The sequence below is a fragment of the Papio anubis genome, chromosome 16 (genome assembly GCF_008728515.1).
Source record: "Papio anubis isolate 15944 chromosome 16, Panubis1.0, whole genome shotgun sequence".
Taxonomy (NCBI): domain Eukaryota; kingdom Metazoa; phylum Chordata; class Mammalia; order Primates; family Cercopithecidae; genus Papio; species Papio anubis.
Genome location: NC_044991.1, coordinates 23,695,616 through 23,711,695, shown reverse-complemented (window position 1 = coordinate 23,711,695; position 16,080 = coordinate 23,695,616). Strand labels below are relative to the sequence as shown.

Sequence of the window (16,080 nt, the reverse complement as noted above, 5' to 3'; positions counted from 1 at the left end):
TCAAGGTTGTGTAGAAGGTAACCCAGGGTGGCAGATAACAGATGCACCCAGGATCTGCTCCAACCCTATGACTTTGGGCAATCCACATCCCCTGCTCTGAGCCTCGGTTTCCTCTTCTGCAATATGGGATGTTAGCATTGCCCGTTTTGCAGAAGATGGGGGCACTTAATCTGTTTCAGGGCCGGGTGGGCACCACAGGGCTCTAGGAAATCTTAGGCAATCAGAGGTTTAAAGCAGAGCGTGAAATGCAAAAGACTGTCTCTGAAATCAACAGAGGACTCAAGAAAACTTCCTCATGCCTCTACCTGGTAAAACCCTTTCCTAGTGTGAGGTTCTTGATGTGGGCCCCATCTATTCCCATGCTTTGCTGCCACCATCCAGGAGCCCTCTCCTTAAGGACTCTGTTTTTCCAACATGCCACATAACATTGCATCCCTTGTCATTGGACACACTGTTGCTGTCACTTGACATGCCTCCTTATCCAGTAAGACAGTGCTTCTTAAAATCCCTGTGGAGGAGTAGAGACTAAAATCCATTTTACCAACCAGATGGGAAATTGTACACCCTCTCCCAAGGAAATCAATGCACATTCTCACCATCTTGTTTACAATGTCAGTGGTTTCCCTGGTCTCAATAATCCCATCTCTGAACCCTGATTTAGGAGTTTCTGCTTCAAGAACTTGCTGCTAAGGCCATTGCCTTCATGGAAGCTTCTATCTAGGTTTGCCCTAAAACACCATCAGCCCCTCTCCTGAGACTGGTCTCCCTGGGACTTGGGACTTTGCTCCATCATGTTTATGTGTCATCTGTTCATGTGTCTTTCTCCTCCACTAGCAGAGGAGGGTTTGTGCCTGTCTCGGCATCCCTGAAGCCCAACACAGGAACTGGCCCAGGGGAGGCCCTCAGGAAACGTCAAATGCATTTGTAGACATGTCTCTTTTGGCCTTCACAGTCAGAGTTCTGCAGTAGCTGCAAAGGCAGAGTGGGAGCCTTCTAGAGCTTTCCTTCATGAAGCTGGACTTTGTCTCTTTGCAAGGATGAAGGCATCCTCCAATGGAAGCGCGGATCTGAGTAGGGAAACTGAGGCCTCCAAAAAAACCTAACACACTCACTCCCAAGGAGCATGAAGCCTCCCAACATCATGAGCATACTTCGTGCTAAAATTGGCAGAGGCAGCTGTCAGTAAGATGGGAGGAAGTAAACTTTAAGAAGTAAGGAGTGGGTTCCCACTCCTGCTCTGTCCCTGTCTCCTGCGTGACCTCGGGCAGGTCACTTTTCCTCCATGGGCCTCAGTTTCCTCATCTGTATATTGGGGTGGAGTGAGAAAGGATTGGGGATCTTCAAGGTTCCCCCCAACTCTAAGAGTCTATGAGCTCTGAAGATGCTCTTCAAGAAGGCTGTGATTTATATCACAGATGTACAGGAGAGAAACAATTGCAGAGGAGTCAATTTTTCTCTTGTAAATGGGATCTTTTTTAGAGGACTCCAGGGAGAAAGAAAGAGACAAACATTTCTAGAAGGCCTACGATGAGGCAGAAGACACCGTGTAAACCTGGTCTTGTTTAGCTCCTTACACTAAAGTTTATTTACCTTGCAAATGTATTATATGACTAAAATTTTAAAATAAAACAATAATTGGTGGATGTTTTGTCTCAAAAAAAGAAACCACATGATCCTGAGGAAAATGTGGAAATACAAAAAATAAGAAGCAAATAGACAAATAATCCATTCATTCAACAGGAATTTATTGAATACCCACTATGTGTCAATTATGATACAAAGCAACTGGTTTTTACACAGCTTTATATAGATGTGTATGTGTATACGTGTGTATATACACGCATGTGTATGTGTATATATGTGTACACACATACACATATATCCACACGTGTATATACATGTACACACATATATATGATTATAAGCATAGAGTCTACAATATTTAAGTTCTGCAATATAATTTACATTTCAATTATATTCATTTTGGTGTTGTAATATAGTAGTTCTTAATAAGTCTACCAGTTACAAGTCAGCTTTCTTTTTCCTGATTATAAAAATAACACACAAGTTTACTGAAAAATATGTGGGCATTACAAGCACATAAAAAGAAAGGAATAAAGATTACTGATAATCTACTACCCATACTTCTTTCTACTTATACATTTAGACTGTCAAAGTACATGGATATCACCTCCTTCCTTCCCCCAGGGGACCCCCTATTGCCCATTCATCAGCCCCCACCAAAGTTACACACACTATAATGTTGCACACTACCCAAAATGAGTGATTCTGTCTATTTAAATCACTGCTTTCTATTCAGCACCTTGAACAGTGCCTGATGCACAGTAGACGTTCCACACCTCACAAATGCTCTTTATAACAGAAGCAATGACTGACAAGGGGGTCATACAGAACACAAGGTTTTATAATACGCTTTTAATGGAAGTATCACTATGCCACAAGTAGTTTCAATACTTGATCTTAGCCAAAAGGCTGAGGAGCAATTGTAAGTAGTTTCTGGTATTGTGAAATATTCTGCTGTAATGCAATGGATGCTGCCTTCCTCATATCCTGTCATACAGATAAATCATAATTACTTTCCCAAGTCTCATCTTGTGGCCATCTAAATAATGCATTCAGAAAGGTCCTGGTAGATATTCTCTGCACAATTTCATGATCATTTTCTTGGAATAAGTTTCCAGATGTGAAACTGGCAGGTCAAAAAGCAGGCACATGCAATGGAACATTACTCAGTCGTGAAAAGGAGTGAAGAACTGATGCATGTTACAATATGGATGTACCTGGAAGACACCACGTTAAGTGAAATAAGCGAGACATAAAAGATCACATGATCCATCATTTATTTGATATATCCAGAATAGGTGAATCCAATCCACAAAGACGGAAAGTGGATTAGTGGTTGCCAGTGGCTGTGGGGAGGGGTAGTGGGGAGTGACTGGTTAAGGGGTATAGGATTTTCTTTTAGGGTGATGAGAATGCTTTGGAATTAGGTAGAGGTGATGGCAGTATGACATCATAAATGTACAGAAAGCCGTTGAAACTGTTCACCTTAAAACGGTTAATTTTATGTTATGTGAATTTCACCTTAATTAAAAAAATAAACAGGCATGACCTCAAGGCCAACTTGTTGTGCCCATTTGGGTATCCATTGTTAATGCAGTTGAGTGCCTGTTTCCTCAAAAAATCAGATTCTATAAACGTGGCCAGCGTTGTAAGCAAAATACTTTGATTATTAGGGATACCAGTTTTACTTTTCTCATGGGCTAGTAGATATTTATATCCCACGGACATGTTCACATTTGCTAATCATACTGGGGTGCTGGTCTTACCGATTTCCAAGAATGCTTTTCCCCATTGATGATAACCCTTGCCATGTACAGCTCAATCTTCATCACCTATTTATTTTTGCCATTTAATTTTAACATAATCTTAACTTTTTCATTTGTAACTATCCTACAACCAGCGACTACCACACCATCCTGTTGACTACCTGCTAAACATTGAGCTCCTACACCGATTTTCCTCCTCCTCATAGAGTCCAAGTCCACCATCAGTGTCCCGGAGCCAGCCCTGCCTCCAATCTCAGAGAGGAGGCCCTGACTGACCAATCCAATTACAGCCACTTGATTCATCTTGTGAAGGTTCGTTAAGACCTGGACATATGGCACGATCACAGGTCATGAAATATAAAGGAAAATTTGCTGGGAGCCCCTGGGAAACTTTGTTTAACTTTTACAAAGAGGCATTCATGAGGCAATGTCCCCATTCTTTCTCTAAATATGGCTGGATCTGGATGTGATGCTGGGATCTCTGCAGCCATTTTGTGTCCATGAGGACAGTGAGCCCAGGCAAAAAAGCTAACATGTAGACCTCCGCAGGCACCTTCTCACTGCACCCTCAGCCTGGGCTTCTCATAAGGTAAGATAGTGGATGTCCTGACTCCTTCGGGCAGCCGAGTTAAGATGCCTGTTACTTGCAGCTGAGAGTATCCTAAACCAGCAACCCCATCCAGGGCAGTTGTTTCACTTTTTTTGTTTCTTAAATTTACAAACCAACTGCTTCAATAAGCACCTTCTTAAGTAAAACTTTTTCCATAGTTTGATGCACATCCTCAGATTGATTCCTAGAAGTGGAATTAAAAGATGACATGATATTATTATTATTATTATTTTTTTGAGACAGAGCCTTGCTCTGTCGCCCAGGCTGGAGTGCAGTGGCATGATCTTGGCTCACTGAGAGCTCCACCTCCCAGGTTCACGCCATTCTCCTGCCTCAGCCTCCCAAGTAGCTGGGACTACAGGTGCCCGCTGCGATGCCTGGCTAATATTTTTGTACTTTTAGTAGAGACGGGATTTCACCGTGTTAGCCAGGATGGTCTCGATCTCATGACCTTGTGATCCACCTGTCTCGGCCTCCCAAAGTGCTGGGATTACAGGCCTGAGCCACCGTGCCTGAAGTTGCTTGACTCATATTTTTATTTGCTTTCCAGTTGAAGGCTCTACATAATTAGTCTGTAAAGCTAGAAAATAAGGGGGTAGGGGCTAGACTCCAGGTCTTCTGATATCACATCCAAAGCTAGATGTGAAAAGGGGGCTGATCTTTACTTCCTTTAAATCTGAAATAATGGGTAATGGGTTCAGTTTGTCTGAATAAAAAATCCCCTGGATAGCCAAACCATGTTGCCATATCCATTTCTGTGCTTTACACTTTATTATGTAGGGTTTCAGAATGTATCTCTAAGTGTGATTGGATCTGGGAGTGATGCTGGGGCTTCCGCAGCCATTTTATGTCCATGAGGAGAGTCAACCCCTGAAATAACTGTCCCTGAATAGTGTCGGTGGTTCAGGATGCTCTCAGCAGCAGGTAAAAGGCACCTTAACTCGGCTGCCTGAAGCGTTCAGGACAGCTTTTTTTTGTTTTGTTTTGTTTTGTTTTTTAGATGAAATTTTACTCTGTCACCCAGGTTGCAGTGCAATGACACAATCTTGGCTCATTGCAACCTTCACCTTCTGGGTTCAAGTGATTCTCCTGTCTCAGACTCCTGAGTGGCTGGGATTGCAGGTGTGCACCACCACGCCTGGCTAATAGTTTGTATTTTTAGTAGAGATGGGGCTTCACCATGTCAGCCAGGCTGGTCTCGAACTCCTTGCCTCAAGTGACCCCCCTGCCTTGGCCTCCCAAAGTGCTGGCATTATAGGCATGAGCCACTGCACCCAGCCAGACAGCTATTATGCTACCTCGTGGGAAGCCCATGTAGGATTGGGTTGTAATTTGAGGTGGGGTGGATCATGAGCCCCCATAATGACCTGATGAAACGTGTGAACCTTCCCCCAGAAACTGGCATGCTCACCTGTGTTGGTTTTCTAGGGCTGCCATGACAAAGTGCTGCAGACCAGGGGGCTGAGAAAAAGGGAAATTTACTTGTTTACAGGTTTGGAGGCCAGAAGTTATAGATCAAGGTATGGACAGGGCGGGCTCCTTCTGAAGGCTGTGAGACAGTATCTGTTCCAAGCCTCTCTCTTAGCTGCCTGTGATCCCAGGGGTCCTTGTCCGGTAGATGGCTGTTTTCTCCCTGTATCTTTTCATCATCTTCGTTCTATGTATGTTCGTGTCCAAATTCCCCCTTTTGATAAGGATAGAGCCATATTAAATTAGGTCCTACCCCATGACCTTATCTTAGTTTGTTCATCGGCAAATATCCTATTTCCAAATAAGGTCTCATTCCCAAGTTTGGGAGATTAGGATTTTAACATCATTTTCTGGACACAATTCAACAGGTAACAGCATCCAAATACATAAGCTTGCACCTAGAATGTCAGGGGTCATGAACGTGTTATGGTTTATCTAGGATTCTGTTTTATTCTGAACTATTCATTTTTGAGTGGGGAGGGAAGCACGTGTTCTCACAGCACCCATGAGAACATGCGAGGACTGGAACCAGGACTCCTGGGCTTTCATGGAGCATCTCACCCGGATTCCAGGCTTTGCTGAGTCCAGTTCTCTGGCACTCACAGAAGCCGAGCCTTTGAATTAGACGAGCTGAAAAAGGACTGGCGGCCCAACTTCAAGGGAGGCAGAGAGAAGCTGGCAGGAACTGGGGGTCCCTGCCAGGGGACACTCCTTCCTTGGCACGTGAAGGGAGCTAGAGCGCTGGGAGTCAGGGGCAGGAAGGTGTCAGGTCTTGGGGAGGCCAGAGCTTGTGCAAATCAATGCAGATCCTAGGAGGTGTGGGAGAGGAAGCTCGCTCTTACAGTAAACTCCTCAGGACAACAGCGGGGTGGATTCCGGCTTCAGTTCCCATTGACCAAGACTCCTGGGCATTTAAGGGAGCAGCCAGGAGGGGGCGAGGAACCCTCCTCTCTGCTGCCTGTGCCAGCTGCCCGTCTATAGGAAGCCAACATGTCAGCCCTCCTGCCCACCAACGCCAGCCCAGAGGTGCCAAGACACCAAGTGCAGCGGAGCCAGCTGGCAGCGTAACGGAGAGCCAACGGCCCGGCCGGCCAGCCCATCTGCTCCTCACTGCCAGCTGCATGCCTGTGGGAGGCGGGCTGGCAGCCCATCCGAGTGGCCGAGGTGCCAGCCACCGGGTGCTCCGGGCCAGCTGGCAGGCTGGCAGGACTGGCCAGCATACCCATCTGCCCGCCGGCGCCAGATGAACGTGCCGGGGAACTGTGCCCGGGGACCTCAGGGTGCCAGCCTGCCTCAAGTTCCAAGGCATCGGAGACCCTGGTTCTCCTCTTCTCTCTCAACCCTCGAGAGCCCTGAGATGTTACTAACAAAGACCCAGACAAGGCATGGGGAATCACAGAGGGGGGACAGGAAGTAACCCTTCCTGTCTGCAGGACTCCAGAAGGGTGAATTTGCAGGACGTCAGGAGCACAGCCCATCAGTGATTAAGAATACGGACTCTGGGGCCAGATTGCCTGGGTCCAAATTGCAACTCTGACATAATTAGCTGCGTGACTTAGGGCGGGCCTCTTAATTGCTTGTAGCCTCAGTTTTCTCAAATGTAAAATGGGAAAGTAGCAGTACCCACTTTATTGGGCTAAATGAGGAAGAAATAGAAGGTGGTCAACACTTAACACATGATGTTTATTAGCATCAATCACATTCTCAGAATCAGATTCAAGGAGTGTTTTAAACTCAGGGGTGCCTCAGATATCATCTGGTCCAATTTCATCATTTTAAAGTGGGGCCCAGAGAGGAGAAGGGCCATACTTTAAGTCACAATCACGTAAGAGTCATTTGGGATACAGAGGCTAGATTCCAGGTCTCCTGTCACTCTCCCTAGTCTGTTGCCATGAAATGCTCCCCTGAAATACAAGAGATAATGGAAAAGTAGGGAGGAGCCTTCCCATCCTGCCCCAGCACACCTAAATGCCTCAGGTGCACAGCTGCCGCACTCCCTGGTTAGCCCTCAGAATGTACTGCCTAATATGTGAGTGTGGGTGTCTCTGAGTGTTGACATCTATTCTTGTGTATCTACTGTGTGAGCATAAATGTTTGGTACTGCCAAATAGATCCAAATCTCAAGTGCCAAGACCATGTTTTATTCTGGAACATCACCCCCACCCACAAGTCACCCCTCTCGAATCCTCAGACATCATATCCAGACAGCCTCTGACATCCCTGAGCCCCTATGCTTAGCACAATACCTGGACTGTAGACGGAGCCTTGGTTCAGCTGGTGCAGCTCCTTTAATTTGATGAATCAGGACTTTTACTGTCCACCCAACAACCAATAAGAGCAAGGATCCTATTGTTTTAAATCCTTTATGCTAATCAGCAGCCCTTGGATCTCACTTAGAGCCTAGCTATTCTTGGTTTGCACACAGTACTAACAGAGGTGATTAGGTGATCTTCCTGTTTACAAATTGAATTCAACAAATAAAAAGGGAGAAGGAAAAGCTGCAGGTAATAAAGGCCAATAAAGTTGACTGGTGGTGTCTTCACGGGCATCAGAAATAGGATTATTTGAGAATAGCCTCACCTAATGGCAAAAACTGTGCGGTCTAGGGCCATTTTGTGAAGGGGCAGAGGGGGAGACCCCTTGGCATTGTACAGAGCCTTTCATTTCTCACTGGAAAATAAATGATGCTCATAATGATAGATCTGAGATTTAGTTCAAGGGGCCCTGTCCAAACTATCAAAGAGCATAGTGCATTTTACAGAGATTTTCATCCCAAACATAATTTTTAAGATGATAATTAGAGGCGATCTTCCATCAGTCAGAAAGCTTGGCTTTCTCAAGTGACTAAGTCAGGGAAGGTTATATGCTGCAGGATCCACTGCTCTTTGTGTGGATGGAGATGACAATTAGAGAATTTAAGGGAAGCAAAGGGAAAGTGGAAGGTGGAGAGGGGGATCAATCAGGATGGCTTTGCATTCTGGACATGAATGTGAACTCTCCTTAGCTACATACGTATAGAATGGGCAGCTTTCAAAACTATTTCGCACCCATTATACATCACCTCATTTATTGGGATTCCTGTCGACCCAAGAGGAAACACATGCACATATGTGTATGCACACACACAGAGATGTGCACACATACATGAGGACACACATCCAGGCACATGTACATGCAGACACTGACACACAGAGTAAGTCCCACCCTAAAATACCCAAGAAGCAATCAATGCAAAAAATCACTTTGCAGAAAAGGACATGTATGTGCACGATGCACACACTCAAGCATGCATATACAAATACACACACAGGCATGCATAGAGATACACACAGGCTCACACACATCTACACACAATTACACACAAAGATGCACGTGTGCATGCACATAAACACACAGCCATGCACACATGTTGCCATCCTTTATTATTGCCTCAGAATAGTGAGCCTGAAAGATTTTTTTCACTGTCTCAGATTGGTGAAACTCCACATAATTTTGGGATCTTGACCTTTTTTTTTGTTTTGAGACAGAGTTTTGCTCTTGTTCCCCAGGCTGGAGTGCAATGGCGCAATCTCGGCTCACTGCAACCTCTGTCTCCTGGGTTCAAGCAATTCTCCCCGCCTCAGCCTCCTGAGTATTGCAGGCGCCTGCCACCACACCTGGCTAATTTTTTGTATTTTTAGTAGAGGCGGGGTTTCACCATGTTGGCCAGACTGGTCTTGAACTCCTGACCTCAGGTGATCTGCCCACCTTGGCCTCCCAAAGTGCTAGGATTACAGGCGTGAGCCACTGCTCCTGACCTGGGATCATGACTTTTAGGAGGGGATGATGACACTGTAACTGCCACCATCCGAGGCAGGCCTCGTATGTTCAAGATCTTGTGCCTGTCATTTGACACTCCACTTACCACCCTCTATATCTTTTTCTTCCTCCCCTTCCTTCTTTTCTTTCTCTACCTTTTTGTTTTTCCCTCTTTCATGAGCAGTTCCATGAGCACTTTCTCATTGTAAAACATCAACATTATACTGACAAAACAAACCTTCCTCCTGTATATTTTCTGCCTTCGTAACCACTCAATTTCTGAGCAATAATGGCTGTGATCAATTTCAAGTGGAACCTGCATCCCCCAATTTGACATGCAGTTCCATAATACATACAGAAAAGTCCTGAATGTCCACAAACAGGATAAAGGTTAAGCACACTCTGAAATGCCGTACGATAGCTGAAAATAACCAAAGCAAATTTTCGGAATAATATTAGTCAGCATCTACCAAACCCTAAATAGGAGTTAGCACTCTCCCTGCATTCCATCATTTAATCCTTTCAGGTACACCTGCACACGATTAATATTCCCATTTGACAGATGTGAACACTCAGGAAAGGTGGGATTAGGAGGTTAGGACATTTGTCGTGCTCATACACTATAACTGGAATGACACAGAGAAGATTAGCATAGTCCCTGTGCAAAGATGACATGCAAATTTGTGAAGGATGTTAGGACGTCCAGCCAGCATGTTGCAGACCTGAGATTTAAACCATGTGATCTGTCTCTAAAGCCTGCATTCTTCTTCTTCTTCCTTTTTTTGAGGCGGAGTCTTGCTCTGTCATCCAGGCTGGAGTGCAGTGGCGCAATCTCAGCTCACTGCAACCTCTGCCTCCTGTGTTCAAGCAGTTCTCCTGCCTCAGCCTCCTGAGTAGCTGGGATTATAGGCATCCGCCACCATGCCCAGTTAATTTTTGTATCATTAGTAGAGACGGGGTTTCACTTCGTTGGCCAGGTTGGTCTTGAACTCCTGATCTCTGGATCTGTCCACCTTGGCCTCCCAAAGTGCTGGGATTACAGGTGTGAGCCACTGCACCCGACCTTAAAGCCTGCATTCTTAAGACCCATTCTAAGATAACCAAGAAGCAATAAGTGAAAAAAAAATCCATTTGCAGAAGACGATGCACAATATGATCCCATTTATATAAAAACTGAACACATATGTATGGGTGCATACCGGAATGTATGGCTTTCCATAACTCCAGCAATATCCCAGTACACTTTTAACAAATGACTGGCACAGCAGAGGTGAACGGACTTTCTATGGCTGCGGAGCTGGGTTCAAGTTCACCTCTGTCCGATGACACAGCTTGTGCTGTATTCACAACACTTTTCTTCCTATGATAACAGAGTGAACTTTGCGTGGGGGTGGGTGAATTGGAAGAGGATTGTTTTTAAAGAGTTTGCCGCCAAAAGCATCTTTTGGGGAGAACACCTGTCTCTCACTGTTTCATGCCTCTAGAAGGGAATGGGTAGCTCCATGAGGTCAGAGAAGAAAGAACTCTGGGCTGTATAAAGTATAAGACCATCACAGAGGGAGGACCCCTCCAGCACTGACGATTGAAAGATGCCTCCAGTGCCTCCATTATAGGGCGACGTATTGACTGATCTCTTGGTTTGGTAGTGCAAAGTCTCTTAAAAAATCTTAGCAAGTTTCAAATGCACTATGGGGCTGAGGAAAGTACTTCAGCTGGGGCCCAGAAGACCTGGGTTGCAATCCTATCTCTGCCTCTTGCTTACTCTCTGTCCTTTCTCTACTCTGTTTTCCAGCTCTGCTCACTGGGGCAGGGGTTTGGACTTGGAAAGGGGACTTGGGGAGCCAGTGGAAAGAACACCAGGTTTAGCCTTCCAAACTCAGTCTCGTGTCTTACAAAATTCACAACGCGAAGCAATGCACATGATATTCTGGAGCATCACTTTCCTCATCCATGAAGTAGAAATGATTATCTGATGCATATCTGTCTCATGGGCGGTTACTATTTATGAGTTCTTGGTGGTGTTCTAGGCAGAGGCAATTACAAGTGCAAAGGCCCTGTGGCACCATGCTTGACGCTCTATGACTGCCATCTTGGAAAGGAAGGCACCAACTGTGGGCCACCTTGTGTTGATCACTCCACCTCTACTCATGATGATCAAGAGGACCAGAGTGGTCAAGTAACTGGCTCGAGGTTGCAGAGCTCTCTGATGACAAAGCAAGGACTGGAACCAGACAGGACTAGAGTGAGACAATTGTTGGGCACAAAACTTAAGGGGCACCAAAAAGTTCAGTAGTCAAGATAGATAACACTAATAAAACATTATTTAAAAAATGAAAGTTAGTGCAAATAAATCCCTGATGAGCAGAAGATCAACATTTTAAACCATTACAGGATGAGTAGACTGATTTCTCCATTTGCCTCAGCCTCCAAAATGGTTCTTTATAAAGCTTTATTTAGAATTTTTAGACTTTGTTCATTGCGGGTTTTTTCATTAAATTTGATTTTTAAAAATACCACATTAAAATATTTATTTTGGCTACTGAGTTTTCTGGTGCCCCTTTAGTTTCCTGCCACCCATCTTACCCTGGTCTGGGCCCTACAGATCTGCCAACCAGGATGCCTTGTTCCTTCCCTGCATCTCCTCTCTCATTCATTCATTCACTTACTTATTTGGTCATTCAGCAAGTATTTTGGGAAGTCAATGATTCCAGCAACTGGGAAAATGTCAATGTATTATTCTGTTTTCACACAGCTAATAAAAACATACCCGAGACGGTGTAATTTTTACAGGAGAGATTTAATTGACTCACTGTTCCACATGTCTGGGGAGACCTCACAATCACAGTGGAAGGCAAAGGAGGAGCAAAGTCACGTCTTACATGTCAGCAGGCAAGAGAATTTGTGCAGGGGAACTCCCGTTTGTAAAACCATCAAATCTGGTGAGACATAGTCACTACCACGAGAACAGTATGGGGGGAACCACCCCCACAATTCAGTTATCTCCACCTGGCCCTGCCCTTGACATGTGGAGATTATTACAATTCAAGGTGAGATTTGGGTAGAGACACAGCCAAACCATATCAGTCAGTGAACAAGACAGTCATTGTATCTTCTGTCCTGAAACTCACAGTCTAGCTGGGGAGACAGATACGATTCAAATAATCACATAAACCAATGTAAAACTAGAAATGTGGAACTAGAACAAAGGGACAGTTATGGGGGCATTGCCCAAGAGAGGTAGTCAGGGAAGGCTTCCCTGAGGAGGTGGTGCTTGAGTGAGAAGGAATTAACCATCTGGGTGTGGATTGAAGATCTGTGGCTAAGAATGATCTAGGCAGAGGAAACAGCAGATGCAAGGGTCCTGTGGCAGGATCAAGATCGTGAAGAATTCTAGAAACACAAAAGAAACCAGTGCAGTTGGCATGCTGAGTGCCAGGAAGAGTAGGGGGCAAGACAGGGATGGAGAAGTGGGCCTGCAGACACAGTGGGGAAAGATTTGATCTCTGGTCCAAGGACAATAGGGAGCCACGGGAGGGTTTCGAGCTGAGGAGTGATGTGATCAGGTTTGCTCTTTAGATCGATGCCCCAGGCTGCTGGGTAGAAGGTAGGTTGGCATTGTGGATAGATCCCAGACTCCCTAGTTTTCTAGTCCAGCTTCCCCCTTGCTTGTGGTGTGAGCGTGGGCAAGTTACACAGCACTTGCTTTCTCTGTGAAGCCCTTGCTTTTCAGTTCACACTCATCTGTAAAATGGGCTACCAGCCTCTTAAAGTTGTTGAGAAGATTAAATGAGATATGCATTGTCTCCTAGAATAAGGCTGGCATAGAGTTAGCATTCTATAAATGTTGTCGTGATTATTATTACAGATGATAGATTTGGGGACAAAAAGAGAAGACGGTGAGAGATCAGCTCCTGCCCTGAGCCCCAGGGGTGGCTCAGTCCATCTTCTCTGCCTGAAGTTCACGGCTCCCGTCATTAGAAAGTGGCTATTCTTTTGGCTGTGTGCTCTCTGGAGGAGAGGGCACGGTGGAGGCTGCAGGAAGGCTGTGAAGGTCTTAGAAGAAATTATAGCCTGCATAAAAATATTCACTCCAGTGGAGGGCCTTAAACCATTCCCTTGGGCATTGAACGGTGACTGAGAGTATATTACTGTGCACTTAAGGCGACTGCAGCCACCCAAGGTCAGAGAGAACGGAAGGGAAGCACTTAAGCATGGAAGTGCCCCTAAATAGGAGCATCTTTCCCGGAGCTGTCCCTCTCCTCCATCTGCCAATGTCTCATCAGTCCCCTCCTTATCAACAACCCCAAGAAAAAGAACAGGCACTGAGATTCCTTAGGCAGGTAAGGGAAGGAGAGAGGAAAGAGGATGGGCCCGGGGTTGGCAACAAGAAAGTGTCCCAATTTTAGGGTGCGGTGGCTCATGCCTATAATCCCAGCACTTTGGGGGTCTGAGTCGGGTGGATCACAAGAGGCTGAGAGTTTGAGACCAGCCTGGCCAACATGGCAAAACTGCATCTCTGCTAAAAATACAGAAATTAATGGGGCATGGTGGTGCATGTTTGTAATCCCAGCTGCTAGAGAGGCTGAGGCAGGAGAATCGCTTGAACCCGGGAGGTGGAGGTTGCAGTGTGCTGACATTGCACCACTGAATTCCAGCCTAAGTGACAGAGTAAAACTCCATCTCAAAAACAAACAAACAGACAAACAAACAAAAAAAGAGTATCCCAGGCTTAGCCATGATCTAGGAAGAGTTACTTAAAACTTCAGATCTCAGAAGCATCATCTGTAAAATGGGAGCCAGGCCAACTGCTTAGTTCTAATTTCAGCTAAGACTGAATGAAGAATCCCAGCCTGGAATGCCACAGGGAAAGGGCTCAAAAAGGATCCTTTGTCCTTCTTGTTGCCTTTTGTCTTTCTTCCCAAGACCTTTTTTTCTGTATCCTGAACTCTAGGTGACTTTACTTCTTGGCAAGTTTCATAACCTCTGCAAGCCTCAGTCTGCTCATCTTAAAAGTGGGTATAGTAACCGTAAGGACTTACTGGTGGATTGTGAGGATTAATGAATCATTTTGAGCTGCTGCATGCTGACGGCAGGGAGACTGCCTCTCACCTGTCTTGATAGGTTTTGTCTTTTCACAGTATGAAGGCAGTGGTGGGTAGATGCTGTCTTCACCCACTTACTCCTGCGCAGTATTTTCTGCTCACAATCTCAGCAGTGTGGAATCATAGGTAATCCTGGATCTTAGCAGGTCCATGAATCAGTCCTCTGCAGTCATGCACACAAGCTCATCGTGTCCTTAGACAGGGGAGAGAAGCAGGTCCTTGGCATCCCAAAGAGCAAAGGAGCATGGCATCACAGGGAAAGGTGCTCTGGGCCAGGACTCAGAATCCAGATATGGGCTCTCACTGGCCTGGGGTCAGACTCTTTAGCTAGTTGTTCTGGCCTCGTTTTGAGAAACAATGGGTTAAACAAGGGGAAAGAATGGGGTGTGCTTCCTAGGGTTATTGTGAGAGGTAAGCAGGATAATGCATCTGAAATGCTTAGCACATAGTAGGAGCACCAACTCTATTAGCTTGCTTTCCTCTTTCCTTGGGGCAGAGCTACATTTTGTGCAATATGCACCACACTTCTATTTGCTCTTTGACCAGTATAAAAATTAAAAAAACTATATATATATGTATATATTCACAAACAGATACAGATATATTCATCAAGAGAGACTAAATAAGAAAGAAAACTATGCTCACCAGCTGGTAGAAAGAGCCATCACTACCAAGGAATACTTTTTGGTGTATGTGGGGACAAAAACAAGCATTCTGTGGTTCAATAGGTTAGGTAAGCCTTGCACTGATAAAAGTAAATGGGTGTACGTCCTGGCTAACATGGTGAAACGCCGTCTCTACTAAAAATACAAAAAAAGAATTAGCCGGGCATGGTGGTGGCAGGCATCTGCAGTCCCAGCTACTTGGGAGGCTGAGGCAGGAGAATGGCGTTAACCCGGGAGGCGGAGCTTGCAGTGAGCCGAGATTGCCCAACTGCACTCCAGCCTGGGCGACACAGAGCGAGACTCGTCTCAAAAAAAAAAAAAAAAAAAAGTAAATGGGTGTCTTTCCCATAAGGTAGATTGGACCCTTAACATGAGATATGCATTGCAAAGCAACAAGAAGAACTTAGATATTCAGTGTTTTCTTTTTTTTTTTTTTTTTTTTTGAGACGGAGTCTTGCTCTGTGCCCCGGGCTGGAGTGCAGTGGCGCGATCTCGGCTCACTGCAAGCTCCGCCCCCCCGGGTTCACGCCATTCTCCTGCCTCAGCCTCCCAAGTAGCTCGGACTACAGGCGCCCACCACCTCGCCCGGCTAATTTTCTTGTATTTTTAGTAGAGACGGGGTTTCACCGTGTTAGCCAGGATGGTCTCGATCTCCTGACCTCGTGATCCGCCCGTCTCGGCCTCCCAAAGTGCTGGGATTACAGGCTTGAGCCACCGCGCCCGGCCGATATTCAGTGTTTTCTTCTTCTTTTTTTTCTTCCCCAACATATGTGGCGGTGAACGCTCTGTAAGTGGCTCTGGACTAAGCCTCTAGGGCACACTACTGGGGGTGGGGCAGGGAATTAAAAACTGCAGTAGCCAATCTCTAAGAGCTCCTCTAACTCGTGAAAGTAGATGCCTCTATTTTAGCTGTTTCATTTGCCTTTTTTTTTTTTCAATAACTCCTCTACATAACTCTTCTTCATTCTTGTATGTGCTTGTCTTGATGCGGTCCACAATCATGGTTTTATTGACCTTGTTTTCCTGTTACAAAATCACTCTGTGTTTGTGATTTGTTTCATGGTATTTCTCAAGAAGTGGCTTCA

The 16,080-nt window shown here is 45.5% G+C and overlaps 1 non-coding gene across 1 annotated transcript; it reads left to right on the top strand.

Moving 5' to 3' along the window:
• Window positions 1–9,826: 9,826 nt before the first annotated feature.
• On the top strand, window positions 9,827–9,931 carry LOC116270852. The gene has a single exon (XR_004179160.1). It is a non-coding gene; the product is annotated as a U6 spliceosomal RNA (small nuclear RNA).
• Window positions 9,932–16,080: the final 6,149 nt, after the last annotated feature.